General features: G+C 39.6%; 1 long non-coding RNA gene across 2 annotated transcripts in view; it reads right to left on the bottom strand.

Moving 5' to 3' along the window:
- Nucleotides 1–3,614: 3,614 nt before the first annotated feature.
- The window catches only part of LOC106521923 (uncharacterized), an 11,402-nt gene continuing 3,686 nt past the window's right edge, over nucleotides 3,615–11,330 (bottom strand). Inside the window, exons 1-3 of one of the 2 annotated variants that reach the window (XR_001310726.1) lie at nucleotides 6,105–6,146; nucleotides 4,797–4,866; nucleotides 3,615–4,490 (exon numbers count right to left, since the gene is read on the bottom strand). This is a non-coding gene — a long non-coding RNA (uncharacterized LOC106521923). Of the gene's footprint in view, nucleotides 4,491–4,796; nucleotides 4,867–6,104; nucleotides 6,147–11,330 lie in introns of those variants that run through there. The other variant, XR_001310725.1, reaches the window with a different exon arrangement.

The following is an 11,330-nucleotide window of genomic DNA, read 5'->3' as shown; positions in this document are numbered from 1 at the left end:
AATGAGGAAGTTCGGCTTAAAGACACGTCCCAGGGGTGCTTCTGGTACCAAAAGGCGTTTCTGGTCCCCGTCTGTCATTTTGCTCCTCAGCATGGCTGCCTAAAACACTGCAGAATTTCTCAAACAAGCATGAATGAGTCAAAGCAAGGCTTTGTGCATGTTTTGTTATGAGATTATAACATTATAGCATGATATAAAACTCAAAAAATTGATTTACATGACAGTGCCCCTTTAAAGTTACCTGTGGCTGAGAGATGCTGGCTGAGCTGGGCTCCTGTGCGAGAGTTGTAGCTGCGGAGGTGAAGGCAGAGAGAAGCTGTCCATGGGAAGAGAGATCTCCTGGCTCAGGTGCTGTCAGTTACATCCAGAGGATGAGGCAAAGCACTGGCACTTTATTTCTAATCTTTCGCAAATGTTTCCATGAGATTTAACCATTTAAAAGTCTGCTCACTCATGTTTAGTTAGCTTCACAACGCACAGTCACGTTAAGGAAAAAGTGCCAGAGCAGCCGCCAAATAAACAAACGCAAACCAACCAGTTAGACCTACTTTATGGATGTGTGCGCCCACCCCCACAAACGCACACAGATGAATGTACAAGAACTTCAGACAATTTCTTAATTTATTTTGTCCACCATTTTTGTAATAATAAAGAGTGAAAAATCTTTAAAAAGTCAAATGCTTATAAAAACATTTTTAACTCAAAGGAAAATCTCAAGGTATGCACAGTGCATATAGCCGTATAGCTGCAGGCCACTGGTTACTACCATGTCTTTCTGCGGATTCTCAGTGATCCAGAACATGGACAATTAAAAGGAAAAAAAAGAAGCATCTGGACTTCTGTTCTGTAGCTGGAGACGTGAGCAGTTACTAGATTTAAACTGTCACGTTCAGACTGTCATAAAAAATATCAGATTTGGGTCGCATTTGCCTGCAGTAGCCTTGGTCACAGGACTTTCAACCCTTGCCACCAGTGTAAACCATTCCATCTCTCTTCCCCATTGTTAAGTCTCACTCTAACTGGTATCTGTTCAGATCTACTCCTGTGTAGGTGTGTCTAAAGCAATGTGTCCCTCGTTCTGTGGGTGTGATTCTGGGCAGATCATTGGCAGGCAGCTTCATCTATTGGGGTTTTATCATCCAGTAGTCAGACTAAAAAAAATAAAATGCCACAGCACTGTTTATAGGTGCACATGAAACCAATGATTGGTCAAAACCACTTAAAGGCACAACCATACATGTTAAATTGTACAAACTGTCTGTAATTTACACCGATTTTCCGTCATTTTGCCGGTATACGGACGTATAGAGCAATCTCATGGATTTGTTCGTGTTTTACAGATTTTTTTTCTAAAACTCAGTTTCAAATGTCAGAGCCCGTACGACATTAAAAAAACCTATAACATTAAATACTTCCAATGCACTCTGCTGCTAGAAATAAGTTCATGTCCTCATTTCCTTCTGATATTGCTGCAGCCGATAATCCGCCTGCACCACCCCGCATGTGATAAATACTGATTTTTTTCGAAAATTACAGATTTTTGAGGCTAATTATACAGGTATACGTCCAAAGGGATTGACATGYATGAWGAGAATGGACTTTTGATTCCACCAGCTAATGAACTTGACGCCCCAGTAGAGAATATTGTGTCGGTTAGACATCTTATTCGATCCATTCATCTCATCTGCCTATTTTGTTGTACCACTCTGTCAAGAGAAAGGCTGTAGGCATAGGCTCACCTTTTAGATGCTTTGTCCTATGTGGCAGAGCTTGCTGTTGCATGCTGCATGGTAGCCTTGAAGCAAAGATGAAAACATGCAGTCTTGTAAAGTGGTCTTTCAGAATGCCTTGAAGGGAACATAAATGTTGAGACTGACACCAAATTCTGGGAGGATTGACCCATGAAGGTGATTTTTCATACTTTTTTGACATTATTCCCTTCCAGTGAAACTTCTTAAACAAATCCGATCAGAAGCATCAGCAGTCCAATCCAGAGCCAATGCTGCTTGGCTGTTTTCACCTCACTCTAGATAATCTGGGTGAGTAATTCTGTTTTTATAGAGGCTACCCTGAACATTTGATCTTTTTCTCCCCTGTTTGAACATTCATAGTGAGAAACATGCAGATGAACCAAGCAATCAGTGACTTTTAATAATCGTCAACTGTTATTTGCAATGTGTTTAGGGGCCAAAGAAGGTTTTATGGTTTATAATTTGGCAAAACAATTGGGTAAGATATTTTAACAGTCCCTTGAGCAATTTTGATGAACTTGTAATGTCATTTGGCAGAACTAACACCCTTGTAGTTTTCCAGGCTCTCATCAATTACATCCTATGTGATGAAATCTAAAAGTGGTGGTGCTAGATGACATGTATGACTTTGCTTGAACTTTGTCTTTCAGTGAGTAGCGCTACTATCAGATGTTGAAACTGCACAGATGCATTTTTCTGTGAAATATAAATTGTTTTTCAAAGATTTTGCTGGTATAATGGGCTAAGACCCCTAAAGAACAAGTTTTATTATCCAATGAAAACACAGCTCCAAGAGGTCAAATAAATTTAACAAGCCTGGGTTTTCTTTGGGTTGCAAGTTTGGCAAAGCCTTGAAATATCCTCAGATAATGGGCACAATTGCAGTAATTACAACTGTTTTTTATTGGTCCATTTTTTTCAGGCTCAATGCATARGTAAAAATGTTTGTTTTGGGCATAATGTGATGTTTCTTCCACTCATTTYCACCTTGATACTTTCTTCAAAGGAATATCCGGCTGCCAGAATGAAGCAGACATCAGACACATGATGAGCTACACCCTGAACTGGTCACCAGGCCATCATATAAAAACTAACAAAACAGACCACACACAATCATGTCCTCCAAGGGGAATTTGGTGTAAATATCGATTGACCTAACATGCGTGTTTTTTTCCTTCTTTTCAAGCTATCATTCAAAACTGTTCTGCTATTTTGCAAATCTAAACTTTTTTGGGGGCTTTTTTTTCTACCAATTTAGATTTTTTAAAATTCTTCTTTTAGCTGCTTTCTGCTAATTTCAGCTCTTTTTTGTTTTTAGTTAATTTCATCTAATTTGTTTTTTTTCCAATTAAATTCACCTTTTGTGATCATTTAAGCCCCCCTTCATTTTTAGCAACTTTTAGGCTATTTTCAGCTTTTTTAGATATTTCAAAACAGATTGCAAGTACTTCTTTTCTTCTTTTTTTGCTGACGAAAACAAATTTCCATTCTCATTTCCTCATCTGTTTGTTTTAACTTGTTTCATGACAGTCATGAAACAAGTGACTTCTAAAAGCTACTTTTTGCTAAATTTTTGCCCATTTTTGTAGTCTTTATACTATTTTTTTTACTTTTGTTGTCCTACTTTCAGCAAAAGTCAGCTCTTCAAATTTAACTAGTTGTAATAGTTTTGCTATTAAACCTTTTCAGCTTMTTCAGCAGCTTTCAGTGAAAATATTTCAGCATTTGGCATTCACACCGCATTTTTGCAGGAAATGCAAATCCTACAGTTTAGCTTTTTTCTTTTGTAGAGATACCCCTCATCTAAACCACAACTATGACTTTAATTAAGAGCACCTCTAGGTTTCTGAGACCCCACATTATTCAAAAAAATTCAGTCATCAAAATACTCACAGAAAACTTACAAAAGAGTCATTGTTTTATTTTCTGCCTGTTACAACATAACCAGGTTTTTATTTAAAATAAAATTGAAGAAAATGATTACAACTGAGTGATTATTTGGTTAACTGAAAGCTCTTGTCGTGATAGACTAAACCAAAAAAGTTCTAAGGTTTTGATAATTATTACTAACAATAATACCTTGAAATTTAAAAACACTTTGAACCATGTGGGTGTGTGAGTGAAGCTGTGGCTTAGAGAAAGAGAGAGAAAGAAAGAAAGAACAGAGTTATAATGAATTATGTTTTCTTAACCAGTGAGCCCGTGTGAGCCGGAGGTTTGCCAGATGCCAGATGTAGGTTAAGGGCTGACGGCCTCTTACCGTGGCAGAGATCGGAGGACGAGGGGAATCAGCACCCAAGGCTTTGGTTAGAAGTTAGCTCTGGGTCTCAGCGTGTTGATGGGCAGCCAAGACAGGCCTTGAAGGTGCTGGTCGTCACAGCTTTGCTCACGGAAGTCTGAGTGTGGTCTATGGCATGCAGTTGCTGCAGGCTGAACTCGGCGTGACTCRATCTTGAAAGTTTTCCTTGTGGAGTTTAAAGCAAAAAGCTGCTGAGAAGAAGCTGAAAAACCAGCAAGGTGTTTTCAGCACAAAAAGCAGGACACAGCTGGGGGACCCCGCGAAGAGTTCCTCCAGCAGGCAAGAGGCGAACTAACTTTCAGACAGAGAAGCGTTGAAGCTGAGTGCCGAGCAGAGAGGAAAAACAAGGTAAGAAAAATGGAAAACATGGGTATGTTTGGTGCAGGTGTCTGGATGTGTTTGGGAAATCGTAATTCAGCACACGAACAACTAGCTCAATCCTGTGGACAGAGAATAATAATTCATTAAAACACAGTAACACATACACAGTCTARACAAATATAATTCATTTCAGAGTAAATAAAGCAAAACATATTAGTATAAGCACATTCATAGGCTACTGGTTAAATCAATGACTATTGATTAAWTGAACTTTCTTWGTTTGCAATCTATAAGCACTAATTAATGAGATAACTAAACACATGTTATAATGAACCAAACAATTAACTAAGACAACAAAACGAGAGCTTTAATGAATACAGACTAATAACAAAATGAGTAGGCACAGAAACATTATAAGCACGTACCGTAACAGTGTGGAAAACTTTGTTTTTCTTTTTTTCTTTCACACAGTGGAGGAGGTATTACACTCACGGGCTGAGGGAGGAAAAGGGAAAATATTTTGGTCTTAGGGGGCCTTTCAGCAGACCTGGGAAAYATGGGCATACAATTTAACTCCATTACTTCAGTCTCTTGTCAGGAGGGAAACAGAGGCTGACCCRGGTCAAAGGTCAACCAGAAGTGAGGGGTTTACCTACACTTTTTATTCAAATTTGTTTGTGTTGAGCCACATTAGTCCAATAAGTGGTCTTTTAAGGGTCCACCAGACGCGTTTGTTGTCCATATGAAAAAAAAACTTTGACTGTCTCTGATCTTCTGAGGAAGGATTTCCTTGTGAGCAAATGTAGGGAGCCATCTGTCAGTCATTTATGACCACTGCACCAGCTGCAATATCATTGATTGACTTGAATAATGCCTGACACCATGAACTTCTTCTGAAAGAAACCTTGGCATCCGTCTTTCCGCTCTTATAGAAGTTCACATGAATCATTACTTTTACAGTGTAAACTTTCACCAGAGTCTATAGGTCTGCTTTGGGTTTTATAAATCTTGGTTAAGTAAATGTATTGAATGAATCTAACATGCTGTGAAGGAATGCCACCCACCAGCATGTATGGAAAAGTCTTAAAGAAAAACATRTGCAACATTTTAGAGCAGGGGTGCCCAACCTTTTTTGAACTAAGAGCTACTTTTGAAGTCGGCAGTTTGCCTAGATCTACTCAACCAGTCTCAGTATCAAAAAAACATAATTTTTCATCTCCCAACTCCTCATTTCTTTAAAGTAAATATTACAAAACATAATGTGTTGCTAGTTTTATTTAATTTAAAGTATTGTCAAACAAAACTATCTATTTAACCATATATTTACGTCCAAAAAAAAGAAGAAAAGATAAAATCCTTACTAAACTCCTGACAGAGAAATAGAAAAGTGATGCTTGAACAAAAAGGATCAATTTTTTTATCTCCTTCAATTAGTACTCACTGTAACGTGCGAGCTATGAGGGCTGGAAACCTGCCCAGTGCGAGAACCACAGAGTCAAATAACTTTGGAGCAGGGGAACTCGTCTCCATTTATTCAAAGGACTCTCCTCTCTTCTCTCCATACAGGGGAGGAAAAACAAAACAAAAAGCTATCAGGGTAAACGTAGCTACTACAAGCATGCCACCCTTTTTTCAAAGTCAAAGCACACAATATAAAACTCTCTCGTTTATACTATTACAAAAATTGGCTTACGATGGTGCAGATTCAGAGATCTCCAACAACTATTTCAAACCTCAATCTGCAGCATGCAGGATGGTGTCATCTGCAGGTGCTGAAGACCGCGGTCCCTCACTGGTCCAGACTGCCATCTCCAGACCATTCAAAGAGTTTCACCTGTTCACCACCCATCAGACAACACACACACACACACACACACACGCACGCACGCACGCACGCACGCACGCATGCACGCACGCACGCACACACACGTTAGTTACAGAAAACAAACTGCAAAATAAATGAATAACACAAAGGTGCCAGTCAGTGTATAAGACACTAGTCTGGTCTAAAATGTAATAAAAAAAGCATACAGACACATTGTGACAAGTTTAGAGGAGACAACTTTTTTTGCCAGCTATTTAAAAATATGGTCGTAATCACACCTGCACTGTTGAGTCTGATTTAATCGAACTCTAGTTCGTTTCTCTAGTCCGGTTCGTTTGTGGAGGTGTGATTCCGTAATCGAACTCTGATTTGGACCAAAAAAGCGAACTCTGGCCCACCTGAAAACCTAGGTCTTGGTTCGATTGAAACAAACTCTGGTGCATTTCGATTGCATGTGTGAACGCTAAGCGGACCAGAGACCACTCCAAAAGCAGGAAGCGGACTACACTGCATGACGTTCTGAGTAATAACTAATAAATTTACTTATATGGTGTAAATACCTTGCTGGGCGACTGTATAAGCTGGACATCATGACTGTGGAGCTGGACGTGCTTCTGCTCGGTTAACACGGAGGTTCCTCAGCCGCCTTGTGTGCAAAACATTATCCATGGTTCTGCCTCATCTTCCTCTCATGCTGAGCTCATTGTTGAAGACTATTTGTTTAGCACATTTGCCAAAAACAAAAAATAAACCCTATAACCACTAAAATGTAACGTTACTATTGTTTGTTTACATTTTGTGAAGAAGGAAGCTCTGCTCCATGTCTTATTCTGAGGTTTTCATGTTGATTCCTTAGTGGCTCCTAGTGCAACGCCCCCACAGGTGAGGGCGGGAACAGGTTGTTTACTGGGTTTAGTTCGGTTGAGAAAGTGCAGTGTGAATTCAAACTGCACCAACAAAAAATGTAAACAAAGCTTGCAGTTTTGGTCCCCAATCGAACCGAGTCTACCGGACTATCAGGTGTGAATGTGACCTAAATGTATGTCTACCTTAGTGTGACTTCTGACACTGAGAGGAGGCCAGGGTCTCATAGGTGRGCAGTATGAGGTGGATGAGAGGCGCAGGCAGGTCTCCAGATGATCATCAGTCTTTGTGGATCTGTTCTTGGACTTGATGATTTTCATGTGAGAGAAAGAAGACTCCAGAACTCTCCATCCATGCGACTGGATTTGACCCCAATGTCATTTTGCAGAGTCAAAACCTCATTTTCAACACCAGAGAACAAATTTGGACACAATCATCCATCCTGGTGGACAACTGCACGTCTTTAYAGCAGCCGCTTCTTTCATAACTTCGTCATCGCTGAAAGATGATTTTTATGTTGAGCCAGCTGAGCTCGGTTAGGAGAGGAAATCCACCTCATAGCGTCTGTCTATTGTTTTGAAAGAAATGCCGTTCCACGTTATCCTTTTTGGACAAGCCAAGGCAGTGCTCGAATTACATATGAGTCCTCTTCCCACTCCAGGTGAAAATAATAAGTTTTTGTTTGCTTGTTAGCTTGTCTTTTGTTCATTTTTTTCKGCCTCTCTGCAATGTTGTGTACATGTGACCCTAAAGTCTCGCAAGATCATGTTCGGAGTGCTGTTTCACAGCACTCAAAACTCGCAAGACTAMGTCTGTGAGAATACAAGATGGGGAGGGCGGTGGGAGCATGTTGCTGAACATGTTACTTAAACTCCTCCCACCTCCCACCTTCACCGCTTCTGCTGGAGTGACAATGAAGCTCAGCRAGCAGACATGTCACCTTGCTCTAACAGCTGACGAGCCGGCTCGCAAGGTTGTGCTTCGTGGGCGACCGGTTGCCCGCTAGCGACTGGTTGGGCACACCTGTTTTAGAGCTCAGAATATGGCACACCTGATTCAAATAAMTGAATTACCTACTCAAAATGTCATCAAGTTTAACAAAAGCCTGTCAGTCACTTATTATTTCAGGTGTGTTGAAGCAGGGAAATACCTAAAACATGCAGAACAGGAACAGGGTTTAAGACAGGGCTATWCAACTAAATTGCTCCGAGGGCCACAGTTACTGCCGGTCAACAGCTGAGGGGCCGAACATCCAGCAAATAAAGTTATTATGTAAAAAACCTTGCTGCATTTAATCATAATTACAACATACAGAACCCTATAAAAGTAGTGATATTTAAACATTATCAAAAACAAAAAGAACACACTCTGCCTCCTATTTGACACAAATAATATTTTGACATCTGTGACTTGCCAAATTTTTAAACCAATTTCATTTTCACTTTCATCATTTTATCTTCAACTGCTTGTAGTTTTAACTGTCTTAAATGTTTATAGAAATGGTTTTTACCAGCTTGTAGCCAGGATTCTGACATTTCTGTAGATACCAAATATTTCTATGTTTAACTAAGAGGACATAGAGTAATTAAAGTAGAAAACCGGGGGTTTGGGCTTAAGAGATGAATAAACCAAATGGCGGGCCAAACTTTGGTCACTTGCGGGCCGGATGTGGCCCGTGGGCCACCATTGAATAGCCCTGGTTTAAGACCTCTGCTCTGAGCTGTGGCCATGTCAAATTTTAGCTCTACATCTGTAAAAATGACATCTTGAATCGGGTTAACTCCAAATGTTTTTGATGCACATGCAGTGGATACATTCTGAAAGTTKGTCAAAATTTCACTGAATGTTTTGGAAAGACTGGATGGATTTTGTTTTTCTGTCAGCAAACCCATTAGATCTATATAGTACCTTGTTTTAGAAAACAAAACTTAAAGCTTTGTCAGCTCATGACTTTTGGGAGGAGACCTGGAGTGTGTGCTTGTGAAAAATGCTAAGATAAAAACACAAAAGGGTTAAGGAACTTGAAACCTTGTGTCAAGTTTCAGCACACAAAGGTCTGGACCTCTGGTGATATTTCTTTCTCCTTGGGGAAAAGGATGAACAACTGTTTTCCAGATGGTTATGGTATGCAGCACACTGGCAGCAGTTCAGCCTCTATTTGGTCGTCCAATTGGTTTTGTTTGCGATATAGTCTCCTTCTGATTTGCAAACTGATCCCAGCAATAATTATTCTCCCAATCTTTAGAAAGCTGGGGTTCACTGAGAGGCATAGTTTGGCCAGTAACTTTAAGAATTGAAATTCTCACGTAGCCAAAAGGGAAATAAAAACATTAGTAAGAAGGCTGACCTAGATAGATGAAAATATTCATGCATACACAGATCTGCCAAGTCACATTGTTCAGCTCTCAGTTTTGGGTGACAAGGATGATTGTAAAACAATTTCTTATCAAGAAATAAATACAAAATGTAAAAGCTATTATATTTGTTTGTGTATTTTTATTTTTATTTTTTTCATTCAAAGCAAGGATTACCATGAATAAAGATATTTCGGAAAAAAATAGGCAAACAATTGATAAATGCTATTTCTTCTTGGTTGGAAATACATTATTTTGTTCACAAATGTACAATTAGTTGAAAGTGTCTCAGTTAAATAAAAAAGGCTCAATTTCACAGGATTTTATTACATCCTTCTGAGAAAATGTGGCTCAGAAATGAAGAAAGGTGCACTTGGGTAACATTCAACAAGATGTACGTGTCCCCTGTCACTAAGGGATTTGAAAGCGTCTGTAGTGGGACTGAACAGTAAATGCAAGTAAACTTTACTTTTTTTAAATGACTAGGAGTTGCAGAGTATGAAACCAAAGGTTGTTTGTTTTTTGTTTGTTTTCTTTTTCCTTTATTGCTTAACCAAGGCAACACAAAGGGACTAATCCTTTGAAGCTGAGGGAGCAATTTTATCCACCACCAGGCGCAATGGCAGAGGCAGGAGGTGGCCAATGGTGGCCAATGGTGGCCTTTCCCATCATAGATTAATCTTTGGCCAACCCCAAAGGCCATCCSAATCAAAATGATACTTTTATGCAATATAATAATACAGTGGTATGCAATCCCGGTTCTCGAGAGCTGCTATCCTGCATGTTTTACTTACTTAACCTTTCATTCAAATCAGGTGTTGAAGCAGAGAAACAAGTAAAACATGCAGGATAGTGGCACGCAACAACCAGGATTGTCTACCCCTGTAATAATGCTAAATGGACTGTACTTATATAGTGCTTTTCTAACCATCCAGGACACTCAAAGCACTTCACACTCCAATCTGTTCCCTCATTTACAATGGAAAGCACAATTTCCTCAAATGCTTGGGGCAGATGGCATGAAGAGCTGTAAGCTCAGAGAGAACCAGATTTTTGGTRTGCTAGATCCTATAGGTAACAACTTGCCTTTGCACGTTAGACAGAYCACCACATTAGCTGCTTTTAAAACTTCACGTAAAAACCCACGCTYATTCTTTAGATTTTGCTACATCTAAGATCAGAATGTTCATTTTTATATTTCTTCTTTTTCTTTGTTTTAAAAAAGATGTTCTTATTATTTATTGTTGAGTGTTTATTTTTACTGTATTATATTGTAGAGCACTTTGTCCCCTTGGTGGARTTTTAAAGGGCTTTATAAATCAACTGGGTTGGAATTTTGGTGGTGGCCATTTTGGATTTTGACATGGCAGCCATGTTTTATTTTATAGTGACATTTCATATGTCTAGACTTAGTCAAACAAAAAATGGATTATAAACATAGTTAATACACTGAAAAAACAGGCAACTGGGTAACAACTTTGTCAAAACATCTGTAATCAGTTGTTTGGGAACAGAGAACATGTTTTTGGTCAGGCAGACAACAAAAATTATCCATCTGTTCGTTGATACATCTCAAGGTGGCGAATCCAATCAGACAAGTAGTGTGGACAATTTCGCTGAGCTGAGCTATCAGCTTCTCCAAGATCAATTCCATCTGGCCAGCAAAGTCCAGGAACCACGGCCGGCCCGCAACCCTCAGCAGAACYGCTTGCAGACCTTGTCCCAGCTCGCTCAAGGCAAAAGTCTGAGTGCTGAGAGTACGGCAATCCTTCATATTTGTCAGGCAGCCAGGAAATGGCCTGAATAGCCACTGACATTGTTTTGTAGAACACCAGGAGACCATCAAGCCAAACTGTAGAATCCATTGATCAGAATCCAAATATATATCCAGCTAGTTGAACAGAGCAGAACAGAGG

The sequence above is a fragment of the Austrofundulus limnaeus genome, unplaced genomic scaffold (assembly GCF_001266775.1).
Source record: "Austrofundulus limnaeus strain Quisiro unplaced genomic scaffold, Austrofundulus_limnaeus-1.0 Scaffold118, whole genome shotgun sequence".
In the NCBI taxonomy this organism is placed as follows: Eukaryota; Metazoa; Chordata; class Actinopteri; order Cyprinodontiformes; family Rivulidae; genus Austrofundulus; species Austrofundulus limnaeus.
This window is presented reverse-complemented; position numbering and strand designations above follow the sequence as displayed.